Raw genomic sequence first — 26223 nt, forward strand, 5'->3', positions numbered from 1 at the left:
AAAACCAAAAAATTTCAATACCCTCATGTGGTTTTCTGTTGCTGCTAAATATGACTGGAAAGTCTATGTCATTCTTTGTACATCTGGGTTTTTTTTCTTGTTGAAAACAAATCTCCAATGCCATCCCATTATGAACCTAAAATAGAGACACAAATCTAAAGCTGCAAAATAAAAAAGAGTACAAATATGATAAGCAAGAAAACTATTTGTGTAGTTTTACATTTGTGTAGCAAATATACTTCATTTTCAGTTTTCAAGTTATTGAAAAGAAATAGATTATGACAAAGGAGGCAGATTATGCTCTTTGAACATAAAATTCATCATTTTTTTCCAACAGTAAATGTATCACATGCTTATTTGGGAAAATCCAGAAAAGTATAATGCATTTTCTAAATTTCACAAAATTGAGACCACTCAAATATTTTAAAGGAAACTATCAATCCTTCCAATTTAATTTATACACATAAATACCTTTTTGTACATTTTTCATTTGAAAAATATGAGGGATTTCTTCCCTTTTTATTAGGAAATTAAATTCATCCATCTGGTGAAAAACTAAGTAAATTTCTTATTTAAAAAATCAAAGCTTTTGGAGCTTTGAGTGTCATAGACATTGATTTCCAGAAAATTGTAGTGATTCCATGATTTTTCTAGCTTCCATCACCATCATACCAGTTTCTTAGACTGCTAGTAATCTCTTTATATCAGGCAGTAGAGAAAAGCAGTATTTACTTAGACTTCACTTGACCTTGTTGTAATCTCAACTGTCCAGTCAAATAACATTAGCCTATTCAATTTCTCCAGTATATCCACTTTCTATCAACAGATTTTCCTCTTGTATCTTCCTACTTCACCTCAATCCACCTTATCTCGTCATACTAAACTATGTATGGACAAAGTTTTTATGGTTTATATTATCTTATTTATATAAACTATCATGTATTCTCTTTGTGTTAGGCTATTTTCATTCCACAAGCATACTGAGTGTATTAACTACTTGTGTGAAACTGCCAGCAGCATTTTAACACTCCTTTTTCAGAATCAAATATTTGGTTCTTCATTAGTGCTGAATCTACATAAAATTGATGACCCTGGTTGTCCTTGTAATTATTTTATTTCTAAACCCTGGACTTTATAGAAAGAATTAATTATAGCATGTATCTGTTTTTTAACTGCGAAATTGGATAATGGCTTAATAGCTCAAGGGGATTACTTGTGGGAATTTAAGACCTGTAAGATTCAATTTCCCCCATGTCTCTTTTCCTGCAGTGATCTATGGCTTTGATTCCAGTCACAGATCCACCAAAATGAGGGTAGGTCATGGATATGTTGCTGTGTCTTTTTTTGAGAAGTCATGGATTTTCCTTGTGAATCAGCCTTGCTAGCACAGCCAGAAACCTAAGGTAGGTAGAGACAACATAACTTGGCATGGAGAACTTACCTTGTGAAACCAAATTAACTTTTTTAATTAAAAAAAAAAGTTTAACTGCATCTAATAGGTAGGTAGTTCATATTTAATAGTATATTAACAAAGAATAGTTTTACTTGCTAAGTGTTTATACCCTACAGATGGTTGCCCTGACTATACATAAAAACCACCTGGGGAATTAAATAAACACCCATCCTCGGGCCCCACTCCCAGAGAGTTTTGTTTATTGGGTCTGAAGCCAGTCCGAGGCAGGGCTGAGGTGGCAGGATTGTTAAAGCTTCCCAGGTGATTCTAATATGTAGACAAGATTGAGAATCATTATGTCTAGCCAGTAGTACTGAAACGTATTTTTCTCCTCTGAATAACAGCATTGTGTGAAGTTAGAGGGACCAATTTCTGGGGAGTGTGGGATATATGAATCATAATTAGGCCCTCTAAGTGTCAACCACAGTCTTGGCAGGGAACACCTGTGGAGCAAGGAATTAAAAATGAATGATACCCTTTGTATTGTAACGATAATACATTCTACTCTCCGGGAAGCTATTAAAATATTCCCCTTAAGATTTTTTTTTCAAATCCATTTTAAAGTGTCACAAGAGAAAGTAATATGGGATATTCAAGAAGGCTCTGTATACTTAACCTGGCAGAGCTTTCTGGAAAATATTTTGTTGTTTTATTTACGTGTTCATCATGCAGTGATAGAGGGGAGAATGTGAGTTGGCCCGAGAAAAGAGAGAAAGAGATTTCACATTTGCATTACATCAAGGAGGTTCAACTTGGTCTAACTACCTCTTATTCCACTTTTCAAATCTTGAGATCTGTTTGATGCATAAATTTCATAAATGTTCACCTCATTTAAATGATAATTTATGTCCTTAGAATATCATTTCTAGCTTTGTTCTTCTGCACACCCCTGGAGCTGATCAGAGTGTGTTGATCCCTTTGTTTTCAAAGGAAACTTTATGTTCACACTCTCGCTACAGGGGTTAGCAGAGTAAGACGAGAAAATAGTCCCATAGTGTTTCTGCCAGCAAATGAGGAAAATTTTTCCTCCTATATATATCATGATAGGTAATTGAATTAGTACTCCAGTAGGAAAGGGTTTGCTATTTCATACTTCTATAGTCTTTTCTTAACACCATGAAATTAAAGACATGCCAGCATGGAGCTGCCTATTCCTGATCGATTTCAAATAAGCAATGTAGTATATTATTGCTTTTATGTGCTTTTATAGCACATGCTGTGCAAGATAATTGACTCCATGACAGATGTCTATATTTCAGAGGAAAATTTATTTGTTAAAGAACAAACATGTATTACTTTAACATGGGGCTATTCATTATATTGCCCACAAGGTGCTTTTTGATGACTTCTAAATTGAAATTAATATTTTCTCTTGTCGTTCTGAATATGCATAAGCAAATTTGACTGTTTGATATAACCATTTTGAAGCTTATTCTGCTACTTGAATGTAACCTTCTGTACTCTTATATCATGTTTGAAGTGCTGGGAAATGAGAAAGTGTGCATTTGTTTTTTTTTTAATTTTCAAAGAAGCCTGTAGGCCTGAACAGTTGTCAAGTTGTTCAGAGTAAGTTCTGTCCATCAGACCCATCTTTACATAAAATGACTATGAGAAAAGTCTTAAAGGGTGCAGGAAATATGTTCCATGAATCCTCCTTTACTCTCTCACTTCTGCTTGAAATGTCACTCTTTTTCAAGGCAAACACTAGTAGGAAGTAGCATCTGAAGTTCCTAACACTTTTGTGTGAGGCAAACTGGCTTGGAGAACTGGCAGTATTAGTTGGACAAGGCTGCTATGAAATAAAACTGAAAAAAGAGAGACGTTTACAAAGGAATGTCCATCTCCATCTACTTTGCAACACTGCCGGAGACCAATTCTCCTGTCTGTAAATAAACCCTCCCATTCTTTTAGCTGTCAGAGTTTCTCCAGGAAGAAACTAGACCCTTTACCCTCATCAGCTGACTGGTCACCTTTTGCAATAAGATCATACCATTAACATAAAATTAAAATAATCAATACCAAGGGATTACCATATTCAGAAAGGATATAAGTTTAATAAGGTTCTTTCAAGGACTATCTCTTTTGATGAGAAGAAAAGGAGAAATTTCTACCCTCTTGAACTTTCAATGGCCTAGCCTTTTGAGCATTAGAGGAAACAAGCGGGGGGCGGAGAAAGAGATTTTTTAAATTAAATTGGATATAGTATTTTTGAAAGTAAAACTGGGACACTAAGGACTAGTTTTGTAATGACACAGAGTGCAGAGACAACCTCAGGTGGGGTGGAGCCCTGAGGAGAGTGAAAAGGGAGGCTTCTCCTCACCTAAGTGGAGGTGGTTGGCTCCACTGCCCAAGCTGGCCTGCACACAGAATGGAATGCCTTGAGGCTGTAAGTCTGAGGCTCTGAGGTGAGGTGCACTACTGGGCGTCTGACAGCACAGCTAAAATTGGCTGTGCCAACCAGTGAGAGGTGACAGCATGCCGGCAGCCCCCGCAGCCCTCGCTTGCTCTGGGCACCTCCGTGGCCTTGGCGCTCACTCTGGCCGCGCTTGAGGAGCCCTTCAGCCCGCCGCTGCACTGTGGGAGCCCCTTCCTGCAATGGCGGAGGTCGGAGCCGGCTCCCTCAGCTTGCAGGGAGGTGTGGAGAGAGAGGCGCGAGCGGGAACCAGGGCTGAGCAGGGCGCTTGCAGGCCAGCTAGAGTTCCGGGTGGGCGTGGGCTTGGCGGGCCCACACTCGGAGTGGCCGGCCGGCCTCGCCCGCCGGGGCAGTGAGGGGCTTAGCACCCGGGCCAGCAGCTGCGGAGGGTGCGCCTGGTCCCCCAGCAGTGCTGGCCCACTGGCACTGCGCTCGATTTCTCGCTGGGGCCTTAGCTACCTCCCTGCGGGGCAGGGCTCGGGACCTGCAGCCCGCCATGCCTGACCCTCCCCCAAGGCTGTGGGCTCCTGCGCTACCGAACCTCCCCAAGCCTCCTAGACTAGCGCTGCCCCCTGCTCCATCAGCACTGTGTGTCTAGCTCAGGGTTTGTGGATGCACCAATCAGCACTCCGTATCTAGCTAATCTGGTGGGGACCTGGAGAATCTTTATGTCTAGCTAAGGGATTGTGAATACACCAATCAGCACTCTGTGTCTAGCTCAAGGTTTGTAAATGCATCAATCAGCACCCTGTGTCTAGCTCAAGGTTTGTAAATCCACCAATCAGTACTCTGTATCTAGCTGATCTGGTGGGGACTTGGAGAACCTTTATGTCTAGCTAAGAGATTGTGAATACACTAATCAGCACTCTGTATCTAGCTAATCTAGTGGGGACTTGGAGAACTTTTGTGTCTAACTCAGGGATTGTAAACGCACCAATCAGCACCCTGTCAAAACGGACCAATGAGCTCTCTGTAAAACAGACCAATCGCCTCTCTGTAAAATGGACCAATCAGCAGGATGTGCGTGGGGCCAGAGAAGGGAATAAAAGCAGGCTGCCCCAGTGGCAACTCGCCGGGGTCCCTTTCTACACTGGAGAAGCTTTGCTCTTTTGCTCTTTACAATAAATCTTGCTGCTGCTCACTTTTTGGGTCCACACTGCCTTTATGAGCTGTAACACTCACCACGAAGGTCTGCAGCTTCACTCCTGAGCCAGTGAGACCACGAACCCACCAGAAGGAAGAAACTCCAAACACATCCAAACATCAGAAGGAACAAACTCCAGACATGCTACCTTTAAGAACTGTAACAGTCACAGCGTGGGTCCGCGCCTTCATTCTTGAAGTCAGTGAGACCAAGAACTCACCAATTCCAGACACACCAGGACCTTGAGGGTGTGAGAGGTTACCGTCAGGTTACATTTAGAAGTGTTGTCCCAACTACTCTCCCACATTTAAGGCAAAAATATAGTCACCACTGAACAAGAAAATCATCTTGGCACAAAAATGCACTGAATTGAAGAAAGAAAGAAAACAGAGAAACAAAACACCATAGCCTAGAACTCCTGCCCCTCCACATTTTCTTCTCTCTCTCACACCACAAACTTTCTCTCTCTGTGACACACACACACACACAGAGGAGAGACGTATTTGAGGGAGGGTCTCAAGTGCTTGCTTTCCTTAACAACCCAGATCGGGAGGAAGAGATAAAGTGACTTAGGAGATGCCTAAAGATGAAGAACAGCCGGGGATCCGTAAACAGACTCAGCTCCCTGTCTTCTCGCACCTTCTCAGAATCAAGTTTCCAGAATGAGGGTCATCCGCCTGCCTTGGAATTTGGGTTGGGAAGTGGATGAAGTTCCTGGACACATGCTCCAGGCCCTGACCAGTCTGGCCACTGCTCGCTAGGAATTCTATTGGGAGGGTGTACAACAGATTTTCCAACTGGTCTACAGCGAGCATCGGTAGTTTCCCTGTGGAGAAACTGATTTTCTTTCTGGGAATCCCCCTATAGCCTGAAGGCTTTGCCTCATTTCCCACAGCTCCTCTCCGGTGTACCCCTTCGGTTCGCACTTTCCTACCTTCTTCCCAGTCCACTGGCTTCTCCTTCTTTATCTTCCGCAGTGTCCCTTCTCACAAGCTCCCTGCTACCACACCAGATTCTGAAGGGGAGGAGTTGTCTGGAAAGACCAGAGCTGGGTGCTGGGGATCTGGAGCAGCTCGGGACCCGCGCTGCAGGGAGCTGGGATGGGAGAGCGTGAGGGAGAGGAGGTTGGGACTCTGGGAGAAAGAGAGGGGGCTGGGCTGGCGCTGGGGATGGAAGAGGCGAGGTGAACGCACTCAAGCGGTTACCTGCAGACAGGGAGAGACAGTGGCAAATACCTGCCTTCAGTTAAACGCGTATCAATTTGTGTGTGGGGTCAGTATTGCACATCATCAAGCCTCTTGGGTATAAAACCTTCCTACTGGAACTCTCCAGCCCCGCCCCCACCACCCCACGCGCGGCTCCCTGCTTTCTCTGGCTTTGGGGTGAGGCTGGGGATGTGCGTGGCTCCAGAGTTCCCTGCCCGCAGTTTAGGGGCGAAGTGATCGGTGTGTGCGCGCTGGGCACTCTGCGGGTTAAAAAGGTTTAGCAGAAAGGGATGCAGATGGAGGCGGGAAGCCAGGCTAAGAAAGGGATACCGACCTCCCTCCTCGGGTCGGAGGTGTGAACTGGGAAGCACTGCGCAGACCTGAGCGAGGTGGCCTGAATGCAGGGGCCGGGCAAGGGGGTGGTGTGAATAGAAATAGCACATTTCCCAGGCTTTCAGCCCCGGTACTCTGCCATCCCTCCAGTTCCATGCACTCAGCCAGGTCTCCAGGCTGGAGCAAGGGCTGGGGGTCAACGGGTCCTTCCTTCTCTCGGGAAACGTTCTTCTGGCGCGAAGCTGGGCGGAGGGAGAGTCGGACATTTTCCTCTGCTTCTCTCAGGGCAGCTGGCGTGGCCACCTCGCAAGGCTGCTTCTAGGGACGCGAGACTCGGGAGGGTCAGAGACTTTCAGGCCGGGCCTTCACTCCCTTCCCCGGGGCACTTGGGCAAGAGTTCCAGCTCTTGGCTACCTCTGGCCCGCACGTGAGTTCAGACACCCAGCACACGCGACTCCCGCAGGGAAACCCCGGGAAGCTGCACGCAATCGCTGGGGACTCGCCAGGGCTCCACTTCCCAAGCTCCGCGCCCCCTGCGCCCAAAGAGGCAGGGCGGCGCAGAGGCCGCCGGCGTGGAGGAGGCGAGCGCGGGGCTGGCCCGGGAGCCGCCCCCGGGGAGGGACTGAGACCTGCCTCAGGAGTCGAGGGCGAGCGGCGGACCCGGCTGGGCCCGGCGCACGCCGAGGGGAGGGAGCCCCCGCCACCGCCGCTGCCTCCGCGTGCTCAGCCTGTCCCCGCCCAGGGAGCCGGAGCCTCCAACTAACTCCGCCCGCCGCTCCGCCGCCCGCAGGCTCCGGCTTCCGTCCCGGACAGAGCCCGTGGCCGCGCAGGTTGGTGTTGCTGCCGCCGCCGCCGCCACTGCGAGGCGGTCAGGGCAAGGGTGAGGGTGGGGGCGCGGAAGGGGGCCTGGGCTCGGGATCCTGCTGCCACCAATTCCTGGTGCCCCAGGAGGTTGTTGCTTTTTCTCCTGGGCTGCCCGGGTCGGAGGTGGGGGGATGGGGCGGGGATCCAGCGCTGCGGCCAGGGAGGATTTTGGGGACTGAGCTATTCTCGCATTTCCCAAACCTCTCTCACGACCCTTCATCACCATTATTAAGTCCCTGGCCAGTTTGTGAGGGGTTGTCCTCCCCTCCGGTCCTTCTCACCTCCGCACTTCTCCTGGTGCCCTCTCCCTAGGGGGTACAATTTGTTCATTCGCCTTTTCTGCCCCCAACTTGGAGAACTCTCCGTGACGCCTAGAAAGCCTCCTCGGTTCTCCCCCCGCCCTTCAGTCTAGTTTGGGGAAGTAGAGGCCGCCGCGGAGTAGCAACCTGGGGTGTGGAGTGGGGGCGAGTGCCGGGAAACAGTGGAAATTCCTTCCCCTCTTTCTTTCCCGTCCTTGCCCAGCTTTGCTCTCTTCCTGCCGTTTTGCCAGCCTCCGAGTGTAATACGCGGGCGAAGGGCGATCTCCAAGGCAGAATGGGAAGTATCCACCACTTGGGATACTAGTTAAGTCTAGGTTCAGTCACCTTCCCAGCTCTGTGGCCTTGGGACCCGCCCCATCGGAACCTGTGTGTTGTCATCTGCAAAATATGCGTCAGCTCTGCCTGCCGCTGAGGGTAGTTGTGGGGCTCCCTTGGGATGACTTAGGGTATTACGTGATTTTGAGCACGGTCTCTTGTCTCGTGCAGCTGCCTGATGGCAGGTCCTGTGTTCTGATCGTCTGAATTCGGGTCCTTTGGCTGAGATGTGATTATCTCTCTGGGTGATTTGGTCAGTAGCTTTGCGGGGCTAAAAGGCGTGTGTTCCTGGAGCTGGTCATTGGGGTTCAGAGTTGAAATCGTCTCGTCCCCACCAATCCCTGTGTACAAAGCTATGGACCTTACATCCTGTGCCTTTGTGGTCATAGAAATTCAAGTAGAAGGAAGATCTTATTGGACTTTGTTTGCTTCAGATGTTTTACATTCTTTACAATCGCTTTTCTCTTCTAGGTGCAAACTTAAATTTACTGCTAATTCTAATAATCCAGGAAGGATACTTTCATTTTAGTAAAATCAGACATTTAGCTCAAATAACATGTGACATATTGTTTGTAAATTTTCAGTTTATAATCACAGGCACAAAAAAGCATAGTTCATGCCATTCTAGTTACTTTATGAAGCAAGTAAATGGCCTAAAAAATCAGCTTTACAGGAAGTCAGGGCTGCAGTGAACTGTGTTTATACCACTGCACTCCAGCCTGGGTGACAGAGCAAGACCCTGTCTCAAAAATAAATAATCAGCTTTAGAATTGATATTAAATGGTAAGCCCTGTCGTTCCTGCATTCCTGACTTAATAGGCATTTTCATTCCGTGATGCACTCTGCTATATGCTTTAAAGATATAAAGATATAGAGTATGTTCCTTGTCCTGAAGGGCCTTCCAAGGTAACTTAAAGACTATGTAGTTTTATTTCATATTTTTATATGAACAGTCTTCTAATGACTATACATGGCAAGTAGAATGAGGTCAAGAATGCATTATCAAAGGCCCTTTAAGATCATCATTTGGCTGGCTGCGGTGGCTCACGCCTGTAATCCCAGCACTTTGGGAGGCCGAGGCGGGCAAATCACAACGTCAGAAGTTCCGTACCAGCCTGGCCTACATGGTGAAATCCCATCTCTACTAAAAATACAAAAAATTACCTGGGCATAGTGGCAGGCACCTGTAATCCCAGCTACTTGGGAGACTGAGGCAGGAGAATCGCTTGAACCTGGGAGGTGGAGGTTTCAGTGAGCTGAGGTCACTCCACACACTCCAGCCCTGGTGACAGAGTGAGACTCTCTCAAAAAAACGATAAAACTAAATAAATAAATAGATAAGAAATCATTTGGTGAGTTTGCATAATTGGAAGAAATAACAAGTTTGTTAAGACATTGCTTTCTAAAATAAAATGCCATGTGCTTCTACTTCATCAAGGTGCACTTGGAAATAAAATGAATTCTGTGTTTTTAGAATGAAAGCTTAGGAAAACATTCTACACATGTATGATGTGCTAATCAAATGTTAAAAGCTATAGAAATTTTAATTCTAACTTCATTCAACTGTATGTTGTGGTTCCCACATACAGTTTTTTTCTCAACTCCTTGAGGAAGGAAATTATAATGCCTAGAAAAAGTATACAGAGATTTAATGTAAGATTTTTAATAAGCTGGACCTTAAGGCCTGGTGGGTCCTGAAGTGACTCTGGAAATTTGACTTTAAAAGTTACAAGACTTGGTGAGACTGAGTGTGGTGGCTCATGCCTGTAATCCCAACACTTTGAGAGGCTGAGGCGGGAGTATTGCTTGAGTTCAGGAGTTTGAAACCAGCAACATAGTGAGACCTTCTCTCTACAAAAAATATTAAAAGAAAAAAAAAAGCCAGGTGTGGTGGTGCACGCCGGTAGTCCCAGCTACTCAAGAGGCTGAGGAGGGAGGATCTCTTGAAACTGGGAGGTTGAGGCTACAGTGAGCTGTGATCATGCCACCACACTCCAACTTGGGCCACAGAGAGAGACCCTGTCTCAAAAAAAAAAAAAAAGACTTAGAATTTTGCTTTTTTTTTTTTTTTTTGCTTGGGGCAAAGAATGAGCAAGAATTCCACCTGGAAAAGATTGACCAGGGATCTTGACTTTCTGTCTAGGTTGTATTTTATGTGACTCAGTGACATCTCTGATTCTTTTCCTCCTCCTAGGAAGAATTTATCTATCTGCTATGTGCAGAATTTATTAGGCTTTACATACTGGGCTTTGAGGCTTTGATTGGACTCTCACATTAAGGCGTGGCAGGCTGAGGGGCAGCCTGAGGGACATAATGTTAACTTTACACTTGGCTTTATTGTTCCATACCTTTGTTTTTCTATTTGTGAAATGAGATGAAAGATCCTTCTTACTGCCCTGGAAGCCGTGTCATCTGGTATAATAGCCATAAATGCTTCTTGTGTGTATAAGAACTTTCTTTACCATTTGAATGTGAAAGCTAATTATTAAAACCACATACAAATAGCTCAAAAGATGGGCTGTGAATAAAGCTGCTGTTGGTGTCATGTGCTCTCAGGTATCCTGGCAGAAATTTCAGTCATCATGTATCCCTACAATTTACTGTGTTGTGGAGAATAAGGCCTTCATTTTATCTGGGGTTGAATGTTTACCTCTCCAAAATGGGAATAATGAAATACTAACCTGAAAGGACTGTTGTCAGCATTAAATGAGCTAATCCATGTGTGGTTCTTAGCACATTGCCAGTATACAGCTATTGCTCTATGACTCAAGTAGTTATTTTAGTTTCTCCAGGGTAGGGGGAGGGGGGAAGGAATGGAATTTCAGTGGTCCACATTTTTAAAATGAATACATATATAAAAATATAAATACACTCTTCCCCAATATTTTGAAGTAGCCATTCCTCAGCTAACTTGTTTCATTCATTTATGCAACAAGTGTTTATTGAGCCCACACTAAACGTTTGGCTTTTTCCTAGGCACTGACATACAATGGTATACAAGACAGTTATGGTCACTTTCTTATGACTGAAAGGTCTAGAGAGGGATGCAGATCTGTAAACAGAGAATTATAAATTTATAAAGAAATTTTTTAAAAAATTATAATGCCATATGATTCATGCCATGATAAGGGTAGTGAAGAGAACCTCAGAAGATATGATAGTATAGCAGGGTCCTGGGTAGGTGAATGTCACACAGTGCATCATCTCATCCTAATTGGGTTGGTGGTGGTGAAGGAAAACTTCCTAGCAGCATGAATACATGAAGACCTGAAGCATGAGTGGTAGTTAGCAGCTGAAGAGGTGGGAAGATTGAAAGAGACCAAAGGGAGCATGATGCCTTAGAATGGAAGTCAGGCAGAAAATGTTAAACAATACATAGGTAAGAGCAGGAGGGAGAGGCGTGGCAATCTGGAGAATCCAAGCTGTCTAAAGGGAAAAGTAGATACTCATTTCAGCCAAGTATTGTCAGGTTGGGATGCAGGCCAAGTGTTGCCAGATGCCTTGATTTCTAAAGAGGAGCTTAAAATTCATATTTTATAAATATGAAATCTCCCAAATATGAACTAGCCCAAATGTTTTAAAAACTATTCTGTGGGCCAAACCAGACAAATCTGTAGTTGGGATTCAACCTAGGGCCACCACTTTATGACCTCTACATGTAAGAAACTGAGAGGAGTTTAATGTGGCTAAAGGCATAAACCTTAAACGGACAGGCAAGGGAAGTACTGGCTTTGTGGAACTTGCTAAGGAGGGGTGGCCTAATTCTAAGGACAGTGGGTGACATTGAAGACTGAAACAAGATGAGATTTGTGTTACAAGATGCAGTCTAGCTACTGTATAGAGAATGAGTGGGAGGAGGCAGTGGTGGAAGAAAGATAACCATTTGGAAGCTTACCGTGGTCATAGGAAGAAATTAAGTGTGGCTAAAAGCAAGGTATTCAAGCAGGTGGGAGATGAGTGGATTTCAGAGATATGTATGATACCCCTATGTTGGGATTCAATTCTCCATTAGTCACTCAGACTTTTGCATGTCTTGTGAGCAAAGGCATTTACTGCTTTCATCCCAGACTCTCTTAAAGACATTTGTATGGTAGATAGTTTTGGAAGATAGAGGTATTCTTTCCCTCTGAAGCAAAGGGCAGGTAGGTTTTACTGTCCAGTTTAAAAGATTCAAGTACCCTAAGCTCAGGGTTCCCCTCTGACAATGCAGATCATCGAGCATCCGCTTCACATCACATGGGGGGAACTGAGTTTCAGGAGATTGGCACAATTATGCTGATACTACTGCTACTGATATTTTTGTGAGTAGTATAGTCCTTTGTTTCTTACCCTAGAATTTTCTGTCTTCTTCCAGCATCCCCATGAAACTGTGGCACACTGATTTCATTAGCCTGCAAGTAGGATAAAAATCTCAGACCCTTAATTATTGATAGCCACTAGCCACATTGTCTGTTTAAATTTAAGTATAAATTAATTAAAAATGGAATAAGATTTTAAAAATCCATTCCTCAGTTGCAGTAACCACATTTCAAATGCTTAATAGCCATATAAGGCTAGTGGATACTGTACTGGGCAGAGAAGATATAGAAAATTTCCATCATTGCAGATAGTTTTATTGGACATTGCTGGTTTAAAGCTTCAAATTTTGTTTGTGTTGGTGAGTGAGTAGAGACAGTTGAAGTTGTTGATTTTGACAGCATAAAAATGATGTTTGACTTCATGTTAGATTCATAGGAGTCCCTTTAATACAAAGAAAATATTTCTGTTTGGATAACCTATACAGTACTTAGTTCAGGCCTCTTGGGGAAAAGAAAAGTGGAAAAGTATCTACACTGTCAATTTGGAGACTGGGCAGACTGGGACCATGTAGCAACAGAAGTTCTACATATAAACGGCTTTACTCAAATCATGTGTGATTGTGAGATTCGGATCTGTGCCCAAAGGAGCTTGAACTGCTGAACACTGTCTTGAGCTTTGTCTACTAACCATGCTTAACACAAAAGGACAAGAGTTGCATGTTAACAGTGAGGGTCTGGAGCATAGCCAGTCCAGCAGCACCTCGGCAGTGCCTGCTGCAACCCAGCTGTGCTGGTGTGGTCTCACAGAAAGGATGGAGGACAGGAACAAGATTTCCAGATGGCTCTTGTTCAGGGAGTTTAAGAGGGTAGCTTCAAGAAAGGAGGGAACTGGACTCAAAAAATAGAAAACATAATACTTTAAAGTACAACTTTAAATGACACCGCAGAATTAAGGAAACAATCAAAGCAGCAGATCTGCTTCCCTATCAGATAGGAGAAGCTCATTTTGTAGAGAGTGTGGGCCACAAGTACTGGGAAGCAAATGCACAAAGAATAATAGGTCCAGTCAACAGTTGCAGTAACAAAGGACGGTTTTTACCTGCATTGAGTGTACAGTTCACTGCTGCATGTACAACATAAGCAAAACAAAAACAGTGGTAGAAATAAATAAAAGTAAAGTCTGAGGCCCTTATGGAAGAATCATACTACTACCTGCTTTTTCCGTGGCTAAAAATGCCTTATAAATTTCATATCTTGAGAATTTCACTTATTTATGCCAAAGTAAGTTTGTTTTAAAATAGTACTCATTTGTAGTGCAGAAACATTTTACTTATATAAAGATTAATTCAAGCTTTTAAAAGTCTGAAGTTCAGAATATTTTAAAGATAGAATTTATTATTTTTAAGCACTTATGTTATCTTTTAGAACTCTTTTGAAGGGAACTTTTATGAAGATATTAGTTAATTTTGAATAGCATGATAATTGTTGCATGTAACTAGAGGCTTCTATAGTGTTTAAAGAAAACTTTTTGTAGGTTATATGTATACTTGTTATTTACATTACTAATTACATCAACAAATCCTTATTTTCATAGACATTCCTTTCAAATTCAGTAAATTCTGGGAGAGCCGAGGTCATATGCTATTAGGGTTTGTATAAAGGTAGAGTCTCTTGCATAAAGCAGGCATTTGTTAACTAGTGAGATTTTTTCCCATTTAGTTTAAAAACGTTACTTGTTAAATGTCTTTTTCTTTTAATTGTGAGTTTTGAAATCTTATTTTTGTAGGGTAGAAAACTCTGGTTATCTCCCCCAAATTCCCCTTCCTCAGCCCTGCTGAATCTGGTAAAGTCACTTGTTCAGTGTGCTTTCATTTTTCCTTTCTCTTTTATTTGCCACAGTTCTTACCTGTGCTTCAGGCTTGTCTTGCCTTGTGCCTCTGTTCTCTTCATATAAACAGCATGAAATTGGAAATACTCATTGTCTGTTGTATTTCTGAAGATCAGAATTTTCCCCAGTTTCATGCTGTCCTTTCTCAGGGAGGGTGTGGTAAGTCATCTTTTGAGAACTGTTTCCAGTAAAACTGGAGTACGCTGTTGAAACTGTTGGTGTGCCCTCTTCAGAAACAAAACCAGGAGACTTGCTGTTTATTGCATGAGTCACTGATGGGTTTCAATGAGTGGAAGCAATATTAGATTTTTTTTTTCATGCTCATCAATGCTACATCTTATTTTAAAAGAAGCCTGAAATAAGGAAATAAAAGTAAGCTAATAAACTCCTTCTTTCCCTGGGGAGAATTTAGAATTATATTAGTTCTAGTGTTTGGGGAATAAAGCAGTAACAATGAGGGTTAAAAAAAATTAGGCCTTGTCCTTTAACCCGTGATACCCTGTAGTGCTCAGAGCTTTCTGGTGTGTACATTTTCTCAAGCTGCACATGAGTAACTTTAATCAGGAGCGAAGTGGTTCTTTCTATTATATGCCATTTCCTCTGTGGCCCCTGCCTCACTTAGCTATTACTGTATGCCTAATCGACCAGAGTGAAATGCCTTTAAAACATTTTCCAGGGAACTAAGGACTTTTTGCAGAATTTTTATAATAGAAAATGCCAAGGAGAGGAAAGTTTTAATCGTTTCTCTGCACAGATAAATGTTTCCAGAGCAGACTGATGATGAGTCAAGGAGCTGTTAATAGGATATGTAAATGTAACCTTTCACCTAGTTACTGTCACTACCTAAGTCATAACTACCTGGTGTCAGTAAATTGTTTGAACTAGTTCTTGTCTAGTTCCCTAATTAAACAGACTCTCTTGGTCCCATGATTATCCAGTAGATAGTTAGCAGTGTTTCAGCTTGCATTGTCCTGGGTTCCTCCACTCTCCTTCTGTTTTAATAATAGCTCTAAGTCCTATTATAGATTTTCACTAATATCTTTGCCTTCAGCTTTACCTCAGTATTAGTGGAAAAAATTTTTATCTATGTATTTGACAGTGACTTCTAGCTCTTGGGTTTCACTTATTCAACAAATATTCATTCAGTGTCAGCCATGCACCTAGCACTGTTCTTGACCCCAGAGATCCAATAATGAGCAAAAAATTCCTGGTCTGCATTATTATGGAGTGAAGAGTATAGGAGGAAGACAATCCCTAATAAAATATACACACAACAGCAACAACAACAACAACAACAAATAATTATGTATAATTACAAGCAGAGGTAAATGCTCTGAATAGAACAGTAGAATTTTGTGGGCTTATATAATAGGAACCTGAGGAAGTGACACTTGATTGATATCTGAAGTATGAGTAGGAGAATGTGAGATAGGGTAGGAAGAAAAGTGTTCCAGAAAGCAGAGAGAACTGCCATTTGTGCAGAGGCCCTTTACAGAAGGGAACAGAATGAAATCAAGTAACTGAGGAAGATCAAGGGGAGGGAAGAGCTACTGTGAGGCTGGACCCCTTGGCTGGGGCCAGTCCACAAAGGGTCTTGCTGGCCACATGAAGAATTTGGTTTTCCTCATAAGAACATAGGAGAGTGTTTTAGGTAGGAGCTGGGGACTTGATGTGATTTGTGTTTTGGTAAGATCATCTGTGGGGGCGTGAGTTGGATTGGGGTGTGCATGTCAGTGGGGTGAAATTGGGTAGCTCTTGCATTAATTTAATTTGACATGACAGTGTGTACCAGTCTGGTGGTGGATACTGGGAAGTGGCAGTGAAGATAGATCGAAAGTGTTTTGGGGGGAATACCATTAATTGAACTCGGGAATAAGTTGGGGTTTTCTTTTATTTATTCAAAAAATATTTAGCAACTCCCTACGTTATGTTACTCTCTGTGCCAGGCTCTAGGAATAAAACTCTGAACAGTACATAAAATGTCCTTGGACTCATGGAGCTTACTTATTAATGGTAGTGACAGATAATCATTAAGTGTAACATATATATTAAAAACATATATATAATAAATAAATATATATATAATTTCAGGTACTAATAAGTCCTATAAAGAAAAATTAGGCAAACAAGGGAATGGAGAATGATAGCAGAGGGTCCTCTTACACAGGATGGTCAACAAAACCTCTTGAAGAGGTAGCATTTGAGCAAAAACCCAGATGAAGTCGGGGAACTAACTGTGCAAAGATTCTCTACGAAGCAGCGGTAACAGGTATAAGATATTGAGGCTGGAACAAAGGAACTCTGCCTCTATACCTCCACCACCAAGGAATACTAAGAAGGCCAGTATGTCCAGAAATACGGGGCGTGAGGGAAGAAAAGTGTTAAGAATGTCTTGCTGGTAGCTAAAACTTAAAGCATCTATATGGGGTCATTATCTTCAGTCCTGATCAGTTTTTCAAAGTCCCTTACTATATCAACTACAATCCCAGGTTGCTCTGCCACTAAACTGATTTTAACACAGCTACTAGAACAGCTTCCTTTACCACAACAGCAAACCCTGCTCAAAAACTGTCAGTGGTAACTGCTTGTCTGTCTTGTCAATGACAATCCCTTCATCAGCCCAGCTAAAAGTCCCCAATCTTACTTCAACCCCACATGCTGTTGCAACCCTTTCTGTACTTCTTATTTAGTTGAAGGCTTCCCTTTAATGTTTGTTTAGGCTTTCCACATAATTTATTCTTTTCTTTTTTGGCATTGTTTTTATTCATCATGAAGCCTCTTTTCTTTCTATTGGCCATTTCCATCACTTCCTTCAAGAGTTACTTTTTCTACCAGTTTCTTCTGATTTATTCCAGCTTACCTGGATCACAGAACCCCTCAGCCTACTCAGTCTATGTGATGTTATTTTTGTCCCTCCTTGAGTCACTTGAAGAAGCTCTACTTTTAAAGTGCCACCATTGTTCCAAGTTAAAATATTCATGATTGTATTCATTTTTCCTAGAAAAGATTTGGCACCAGTAGTTGCCCTGCCATGTATATATGTGACATTGGCCAAAACAGTCAACGTTCAGGTTTCTTGTCAATAAGATGAAGATACCGAGCCTCCCTTCTTTCATTCAGTGTAGTTGTGAAGAAAAAGTGAAGTAAAACATGTACAAAGTGTTTTAAGCAAATGTACGACATTATTTTTAATATTTTAGGTGGGTGTAGTCCATATCCTCATCTAAATTGCAGGTTCTTCACACCATTTCACACAGTGTAGGGTCATGTAAGTGTGTGCTGCAGGAACTCTGTGAGGATTCTTAAGCTTCCAGCCACACCATGCAAGCTTGGGCCGACTTCATCTACAACCTGCATATTAGTTTCCTGGGGCTGCTGTAACAAAGTACCACAAACCGGGTGGCTTAAACCACAGAAATGTATTGTCTCAGAGTTCTAAGGCTAGAAGTCCAACATCAGTATATTGGCAGGGTTGGTTCTTTCAGAAGGCCGTGAGAGAGAACCTGTTCTGATAGCCTCAGATATTCCTTGGCCTATACATGGTTCCTTGTGTCCTCACATCATCTTTCCTGTCTTCCTCTTTGTGTGTCTGTCTCTGTGTCTAAGTTTCCCCTTTTTATAAGGACACAGTAATATTGGATTATGGTCTACCCTAATGACCTCATCTTAACTAGATCATCTGCAGAGACCCTATTTCCAATACGTCACATTCACAGGTACTGGAAGTTAAGACTTGAACATATTTTTTTTTTTATGGGGACACAACTCAACCCCATATCGGCATGATACAATACACACGCAAGAAAGGATAATCACAAATGTGGTGAATTAGTTCTGTGTTACTAAATGGTAAATTAGGTGTAGAGCTAGTTTCCCATATGATACAAGGCAGCAGCCCCTAACCTTTTTGGCACCAGGACCGGTTTCATGGAAGACAGTTTTTCCATGGACTGGGGTGGAGGAAGGTTTTGGGGTGATTCAAGTGCATTACATTTATTGTGTACTTTATTGCTATTATTATTACATTGTAATATATAATGAAATAATTATACAACTCACCATAATGTAGAATCAGTGGGAACCCTAGCTTGCTTTCCTGCATCTTGACTGTCCCATCTGGGGGTGATGGGAGACAGTGACACATCATCAGGCATTAGATTCTCATAAGGAGCTTGCAACCTAGATCCCTCTCATGTGCAGTTGACGTTAGGGTTCCTGCTCCTATGAGACTCTAATGCCGCAGCTGATCTGACAGGAGGTGGAGCTCAGGTGATAATGTGAGCGATGGGGAGTGGCTGTAAATACAGATGAAGCTTGGCTTGCTTGCCCACTGCTCACCTCTTTGCTAGGCAACCCTGTTTCCAACAGACCAAGGCCAGTATCAGTTTGTGGCCAGGGGGCTGGGGACACCTGATATAAGGAAAAATAAATGAAATACTTGATAAAAGTTGCATGTGAAATTCTGAACATTCACATAACTTATTTTAGAATTCAACAATTCCTGTTAATTTTAACTTGGTCTTAATTAGAGTACAGCAGGCCAGCCAAGAGAAGGAGCAAAAGTACTCATTAATTTTTCCTCCACATTTTAATAGTACATTCAGTTTTTATACTGACATTACTGAAAAACTGTGCAATTCAAATATTTATTCGTATAATTTTTATGTGGACTTTTTGTGTGATTTATTTTATTGCTTCAGTTGTGGATTTTTTTTTTTTTTTTTTGCCATCATGCTCCCCTTTGACTTTCTGTTCTTTCTTTCTTCTTTTCTTTTCTTTTTCTGTAAAATCTAGTTCCTGCAGACCCTTTGACTTTCTGGAAGGCCACATGTGTTTTCATGAAACAGATTGACCTCCCTCTGTTAAACAACCAGAAGGGTTTATGGTTTTTATCTTATTAAATGCCCTAGCCTTTGGTTATAAAAATTTACTTTTCTCTTAGAATTAAAACTTTCTTTAATATTATATACATTTTTTCTCATCAGTTTTCATTTTGTTTTTATTTTGCATTGCTGTTTTTTGATAGTGAAGAAAAGAGTTGGACACATTTTGAACGGTTGATGTTGGAGAATATGTAAGTGCACCTTTTGTGGCGTTTTATCCAGATTTGGCATTAAGATGTCCCGTTTTATCAGATGAGCATGCTTTAATCTTCATCTGGCCTCTTATTCTGGTGTTAGGACAGCCTTTGCTTGATGTTGAGGAAGGTATCTGACTCTGCTGTTTTGCTTCCTTATGTACCTGGCTTGCCAGTTTAAAAGTTTCACCATTTTAAGTTTCCTAACAGAGTGGCACATAGAGCATATTTAAGAAGCCTATTGTAGGAATTCACCCAGATTTAGTGAATAGAAATTGAATACTTGATCTTTATCTAGAAAAGTTGCTGTTTTGCTGTCAACCAGAAGAACTTTCTTAGTACAGCCCCTATATTCCAAATAGCTAGATTCTTAATTACTGTACTTTCATTAAATTGCTTCATTATTATTGCTGCATCAAGATTTTCACTAAACGAAAAACAGCCATAGATTGTTTATTTCTGCTTATTGTTTTTTGTAGAAAAAAATTAAGGAAAAAGACATATTAGATTTCACTGCTGTTGTAGAAATAAATTTCCTCTTGGTGTACTCTCAAGTAGATGTTGGAAAATGAGGCTCACAGAGGTTAAAGTAGTTTGCCCAAGGTCATATAGATTGTAAGTGCTGGGACCAGGATTTGAATCCACAGACTCTGGCTTGGAGACCTGTGTCACTCTGGCAAGCTTGTCATGTGGGAATTAATAAGCTCATCGATGTAATGCACTTAGAGTGGAGACCAGTGCACAGCAAGCACTCAGTCTACTACTGTGATGACAGTGACAAAGACTACTGCTAGTTCTATAATTACTATAATGGTGTTAACTACTGTTATTACCATTAACATTTTCCACTCTGATTCATACCTAACCATGTCTTTTAAAAATTTTTCTAAATTTTTTTAATTTTTAATTTTTGTGGATAACTAGTAGGTATATATATTTATGGGGCATATGAGATATTTTGATACAGGCATACCATATGTAATCATCACATCAGAGTAAAATGGGTATCCATTACCTCACACATTTTTTGTGTGTTACAACCTAATTGTACATTTTTAGTTATTTTAAAATGTATGATTATATTCTCATTGACTACAGTCATCTTGTTGTGCTATCACGTACTAGATCTTACTTATTCTTTCCATTTTTTATGCCGATTAACCATCCCAACTCCCCCTCTAACCTCTCCACTTCCCTTCCCGGTCTCTGGTAACCGTCATTCTACTATCTCTGTGAGTTCAATTGTTTGTATTTTTAGTTCTCACAAATAAGTGAGAACATGCAAAGTTTGTCTTTCTGTGCCTGGCTTATTTCACTGAACATAATGACCTCCAATTACATCCATGTTGCAAATGAGAGAATCTCATTCTCTTTTATGGCTAAATAGTACTCCATTCTGTATATGTACCACATTTTCTCTGTCCATTGATCTGTTGATGGATACTTAGGTTGTTTCCAAATCTTGGCCATTGTGAACAGTAAATATCAGAGTGCAGATATCTCTTCAATATGCTGATTTCATTTCTTTTGGGTATATACCTAGCAGTGGGACATATATACCCCAAAGAAAGGACATTACTGAATCTTATGGTAGCTCTAGTTTTTTTGAGGAACCTCCAAACTTCTTCATAGTGGTTGAACTAATTTATATTCCCACCAACAGTGTTCAAAGGTTCCCTTTGTTCCACATCCTCACCAGCGTTTGTTACTACATGTCTTTTGGATAAAAGCCATTTTAACTGGGGTGAGATGACATCTCATTGTAGTTTTTATTTGCATTTCTCTGATGATAAATGATGTTGAGCGCCTTTTCATATACCTATTTGTCATTTGTATGTCTTTTTTGAGAAATGTCTATTCAGATCTTTTGCCCATTTTTTAACTGGATTATCAGATTTTTTTTCCAGCATAGTTGTTGGAGCTCCTTATGTATTCTGGTTACTAATCCTTTGTCAGATGGATAGTGTGCAAATATTTTCTCCCGTTCTGCAGATTGTCTCTTCACTTTGTTGATTGTTTCCTTTGCTGTGCAGAAGCTTTTTGACTTGATGTGGTCCTATTTGTCCATTCTTGCTTTGGTGGCCTGTGCTTATGGGGTATTACTCAAGAAATCTTTGCCCATACCCATGTCCTGGAGTGTTTTCCCAATGTTTTCTTGTAGAAGTTTCATAGTTTGAGGTCTTAGATTTAAGTCTTTAATCCATTTTGATTTGATTTTTGTATATGGTAAGAGATACGGGTCTAGTTTCATTCTTTTCCATATGAGTATCCAGTTTTCCCAGCACCATTTATTAAAGAGACTGTCCTTTCCCCAATGTTTGTTCTGGGCAACTTTGTTGAAAATGAGTTCATTTAGATGCTTGAATCACTTTTTGGGTTCTCTGTTCTGTTCCATCTGTCAATGTGTCTGTGTTTATGCTAGTACCATGCTGCTTTGGTTATTATAGCTGTGTGGTATAATTTGAAGTCAGTTAATGTGATTCCTCTGGTTTTGTTCTTTTTGCTCAGGATAGCTTTGGCTATTCTGGGTCTTTTGTGAATACATATAAATCTTAGGATTTTTTTTCTCACTTCTATGGAGAATTTCACTGGTATTTTGATAGGGATTGCATTGAATCTGTAGATTGCTTTGGGTAGTATGGACATTTTACCGATATTGATTCTTCCAATCCATGACCATAGGATATCTTTCTGTTTTGTGTATGTGTCTGTCCTCTTCAATTTCTTTCATCAATGTTTTATAGTTTTCATTGTAGAGATCTTTCACATCTTTGATCAATTCATAGGTAGTGAATTTTATTTGTGGCTTTTTTAATAGGATTTTAAAAAATTTCTTCTTCAGATTGTTTGGCTGTTGGTATATAGAAATGATACTGATTTTTGTATGTTGGTCTTTTGTATATTGATTTGTATTCTGAAACTTTACTGAATTTGTTTATTAGTTCTATTAGTTTTTTGGTGGTCTTTAGGTTTTTCCAAGTATAAGGTCATATCATCTGCAAACAAGGATAATTTGACTTCTTTCTTTTCAATTTGGATGCCCTTTATTTCTGCCTCTTGTCTGATTGTTCTAGTTAGGACTTACAGTACTGCGTTGAATAACAATAGTGACAGTGGGCCTCCTTGTCATAAAGATCTTAGAGGAAAGGCTTTCAGTTTTTTCCCATCCAGTAAGATATACTAGCTGTGGGTCTGTCACATATGGCTTTTATTATGTTGAAGTGTGTTCCTTCTAGACCCAGTTTTCTGTGAGTTTTTATCATGAAAGTACATTGAACTTTATCATATGCTTTTCCAGCATCAATCATGATGATCATATGGTTTTTGTCCTTCATTCTGTTAAGATGATATATCACATTGATTGATTTGTGTATGTTAAATCTTCTGTGCATCCCTGGAATAAATCCCACTTGGTCATGATGAATGATCTTTATTTGCTATTATTTTGTTGAGGATTTTTGTGTCAATGTTCATCAGGGATATTGGCCTATAGTTTTCTTTTTTTAATGTATCTTTGTCTGGTTGTGGTATCAGGGTAATATTGGCATCACAGAATGAGTTTGGAACTGTGTTTTAATAATAGTTAATAATTTCCCCCAAATACTCTCTGTAGTCCATGAAAAATAGCTTTGATTGTGTCTCCAGGTTTTTCGTTTGTTTGTTTTAAGGTGATAAGAGCCGTATTGATCCCTGAAGGGGTTTATATTTGTTTTTAAACCTGCTGTTACAGCATGTTATATAATATTTTGTACAGTGGCACCATTTGAAGATTGCGGCTGTGTAGAGAAAACAAAAAAGCCAGTTTTCGTTAAGCATTTTGGGAGTTATGAACTCCTATTGGCCATTTTAGATTCTCTTCAGAGAAGTTGAGAGAGGTCAGTACTGTAAATTTAAAACCTTTATTTTTCATTACAATATATACTTGATTCCAGGGCATGGAGTTTAGGGGTGGTTGGGAACTATGTCACCTAATAACCTCTTTGGTTTCCATTGCTAAACATTCTATAGTTCTGTTATAGTAATCATTTTGGTTGTCTTTTCAAAGTGAAAACAAACCCATTTGCCAAGTGGGAATGAAATTGAAGTTTATTGTTAGTGCTGCATTCTAAACAGGGGAAACATAGAAGATAGGAAGAAAGTAGTCTTAGTTTTGAAAGCACAGCCCTCCTGGTGTTCAAGCTACCAACTTTGCAATGTTTACCAAGCAGTTTTTCATCTGTACAACAACCTTGGTGAAGATATGTCTGGCTCCTTCTCCTAAATACTTTGTCTTCATGTCTGGTGGCTTGGTCTAGCATTTTCAACTACAGGATCACAAAGGAAGGAAACTGGAGGAGTGACCTTTCAAATTCTTGAGAGGAGGAAATGGATGTTTACACTGTTGTTGGCTAGAATTTTGAAGCCTTTCAAAAATAAAGTTGCTCCGTATGCCCCAGATTTTATAGAGAGAAGTCTAGTGCCAGGTTGAAAATAATGTTTTGTAATGGTTTGTCACCCCAGTGGCTTGGATCCCCCTGCCACCTACCTGCCCCTAGAGGGGCTGTGATATGCTAGAAGGGCTGTGGCTGGGTTTAAAAGAAGAAATGTTTATGTTTTCTTGTCCTAGTAAACTATAGACATCAGAATCATAATAATTGTTCCCATTTGTTGAGGTCATTTTGTAGAGTGGAGAAGAAAACCAGCTTCCTTCTGGCATTAGACATTTGGGTCAAGTCTTAACTCTGCCTCTTACTATAATAGCTGCATGACCTTGGGCAAATTACTGAAAAATGCTCTGAGTGCCTCAGCTTTATCCTTTTTGAAACAGGGATGTATTGGTGTCACTTCATACAGTGTGGTGGTTGTAATTATTCTTTGAGAATAATGCACATAAAATGCATAGAAAATGCTTGGCACAGGGTTAACTGCTTAATAAATGTTGGATATCATTATTATTATACGTTGTATACCTTACCTAGAGTACCTCTAATGTTTTCTATAACCCTGCAGTGTAAACCTTCATCCCTATTTTACAGAGGTGAAAATTGAGGCTTATAAAGGTAGTTGTTTTGTTTTGCATGTGAGGGTGTTTGAAAATGGCCTGTTTTGTGCTGTCTTCCTCATCCTGATTCTTGCCCTCTGTGGTTCTCCACCAACACCGAGCTTGTGAAATAGAGCAAAAGGGGATTGCATTTTGTGTTTTCTCAAACTTATGTGCTAGGATGCTTGTGCAATTCAAGAGATATGCACATGGTTCTCAAATAAGTAAACTATACAGGCCCCTTTCAAAGGAAAATACCCTCACTTCCAGTTTGACTTAATTATACTTGTCGTAGTATTACTTAAATATATTCAAAGTTGGAGTAATGTCTTAGTTTATAGCATTTATACAGCTATAAAATAAAACACATTTACAAATTAAATGCCAACAAAACTATAACACAAATACAATTTGAGAAATTACATTAATTTATGTGACGGATGTTGATATTTTGCTGAAAGTAAACTTCAATTTTGGGTTCATCTATAGTTAGGATAGATTTTATGTTCAAACTGTGTCTACCTTTTAATTTCATGATTTTAATGTATCACAGATTTTCAAATATCTGGAGTTTCATATGATTCAACCTATCAAAACAATGTATTTTGAAATAATATGTCATATACCTTGGTGGTAATAATATCAAGGTTTTGGCAGTTCAGAGCAATAGGACTTGAGGAATGCCAATTTTAATGGGTGTTACTTGACAAACTTGGAAAACTATTTTACTTCCTTGGGAGTCAAGACATTGGCTCAATATTTAAGTACAGATCTCATGCTAGACCCAGCCCTGAGCTTAGGAGGCCTAGAGTCAGACTTCCTGGGTTCACAGTTGCTACAGTGTTTTTACATACAAATTCTTATGAAATTTACATTTTGTTGTGATAAACTAAAAGTACTGGGTCCATAAGTATGAAGATATATAGTTGTTGCTTTGTATTGTATTTGATTGCTATTTACAGTGCAGTGACAACGTAGAGGAGTTCACAGTTTACCATATCCTGTATTAGGAGTTAGCATACTTTTCCTGTAAAGGACCAGGTGGTAAATATTTTAGGCTTTGTAGGCCACATGTGATCTCTGTTGCAACTACTCAACTCTTTTCTTATAGCACAAAAGCAACAGTAGACAATACATAAAATTTTATTTAGGAACATTGAAATTAAATTTCATATGATTTTTATGTGTCACAAAGTATTGCTCTTTTTAAAATTTGTTTTCAACAATTAAAAAATGTAAAAAAACATTCATTCTCAGCTTGCAGGCAGCGCAGAAACAGCGAGCAGGGCATTTGGCTTGTGGGCCTAGTTATGGAGGCCAGCCCTAGACAACATTTAATACAGTAAAAAGGTTTCTCCTTTTTATTTTTAATTCATTAGTTAATTAACTTATTTACTTTTTATTAACTTTTATTTTAGGTTCTGGGGGTACATGTGAAGGTGTGTTACATAGGTAAACTCGTGTCACAGAGGTTTGTTGTACAGACTTTTTGTCACCCAGGTATTAAGCCTAGTACATAATAGTTATCTTTTCTCTTCCTCTCCCTCCCCACTCAAGTAGACCCCAGTATCTGTTGTTTCATTCTTCATGTTCATAGTTCTTATCATTTAGCCCCCACTTATAAGTGAGAACATAAGGTATTTGGTTTTCTGTTCCTGCATTAGTTTGGTAAGGTTAAAACCTCCAGCTCCACCCATGTTCCTACAAAAGACATGATCTCATTCTTTTTTGTGGCTACATAGTATTCCATGGTGTATCTCACCACATTTTCTTTATCCAGTCTGATTGATGAACAGTTAGGTTGATTCCATGTCTTCGCTATTGTGAATAGTGCTGCAGTGAACGTTGATGTGCATGTGTCTTTATGATAGAATGATTTATATTCCTCTGAGT

General features: G+C 40.7%; 1 protein-coding gene across 7 annotated transcripts in view; it reads left to right on the forward strand.

The window, feature by feature from the left end:
- Nucleotides 1-7155: 7155 nt before the first annotated feature.
- PAM (peptidylglycine alpha-amidating monooxygenase) overlaps nucleotides 7156-26223 on the forward strand; it is a 277732-nt gene continuing 258664 nt past the window's right edge. For 2 of the 7 annotated variants that reach the window (XM_055387319.2, XM_019027799.4), the window contains exon 1: nucleotides 7167-7378. The gene's annotated coding sequence lies outside the window, so the exon portion shown is untranslated. Of the gene's footprint in view, nucleotides 7379-26223 lie in introns of all 7 variants that reach the window. The other 5 variants (XM_004042318.5, XM_055387323.2, XM_019027797.4 and 2 more) reach the window with 5 other exon arrangements.

This window comes from Gorilla gorilla, chromosome 4 (genome assembly GCF_029281585.2).
Source record: "Gorilla gorilla gorilla isolate KB3781 chromosome 4, NHGRI_mGorGor1-v2.1_pri, whole genome shotgun sequence".
In the NCBI taxonomy this organism is placed as follows: domain Eukaryota; kingdom Metazoa; phylum Chordata; class Mammalia; order Primates; family Hominidae; genus Gorilla; species Gorilla gorilla.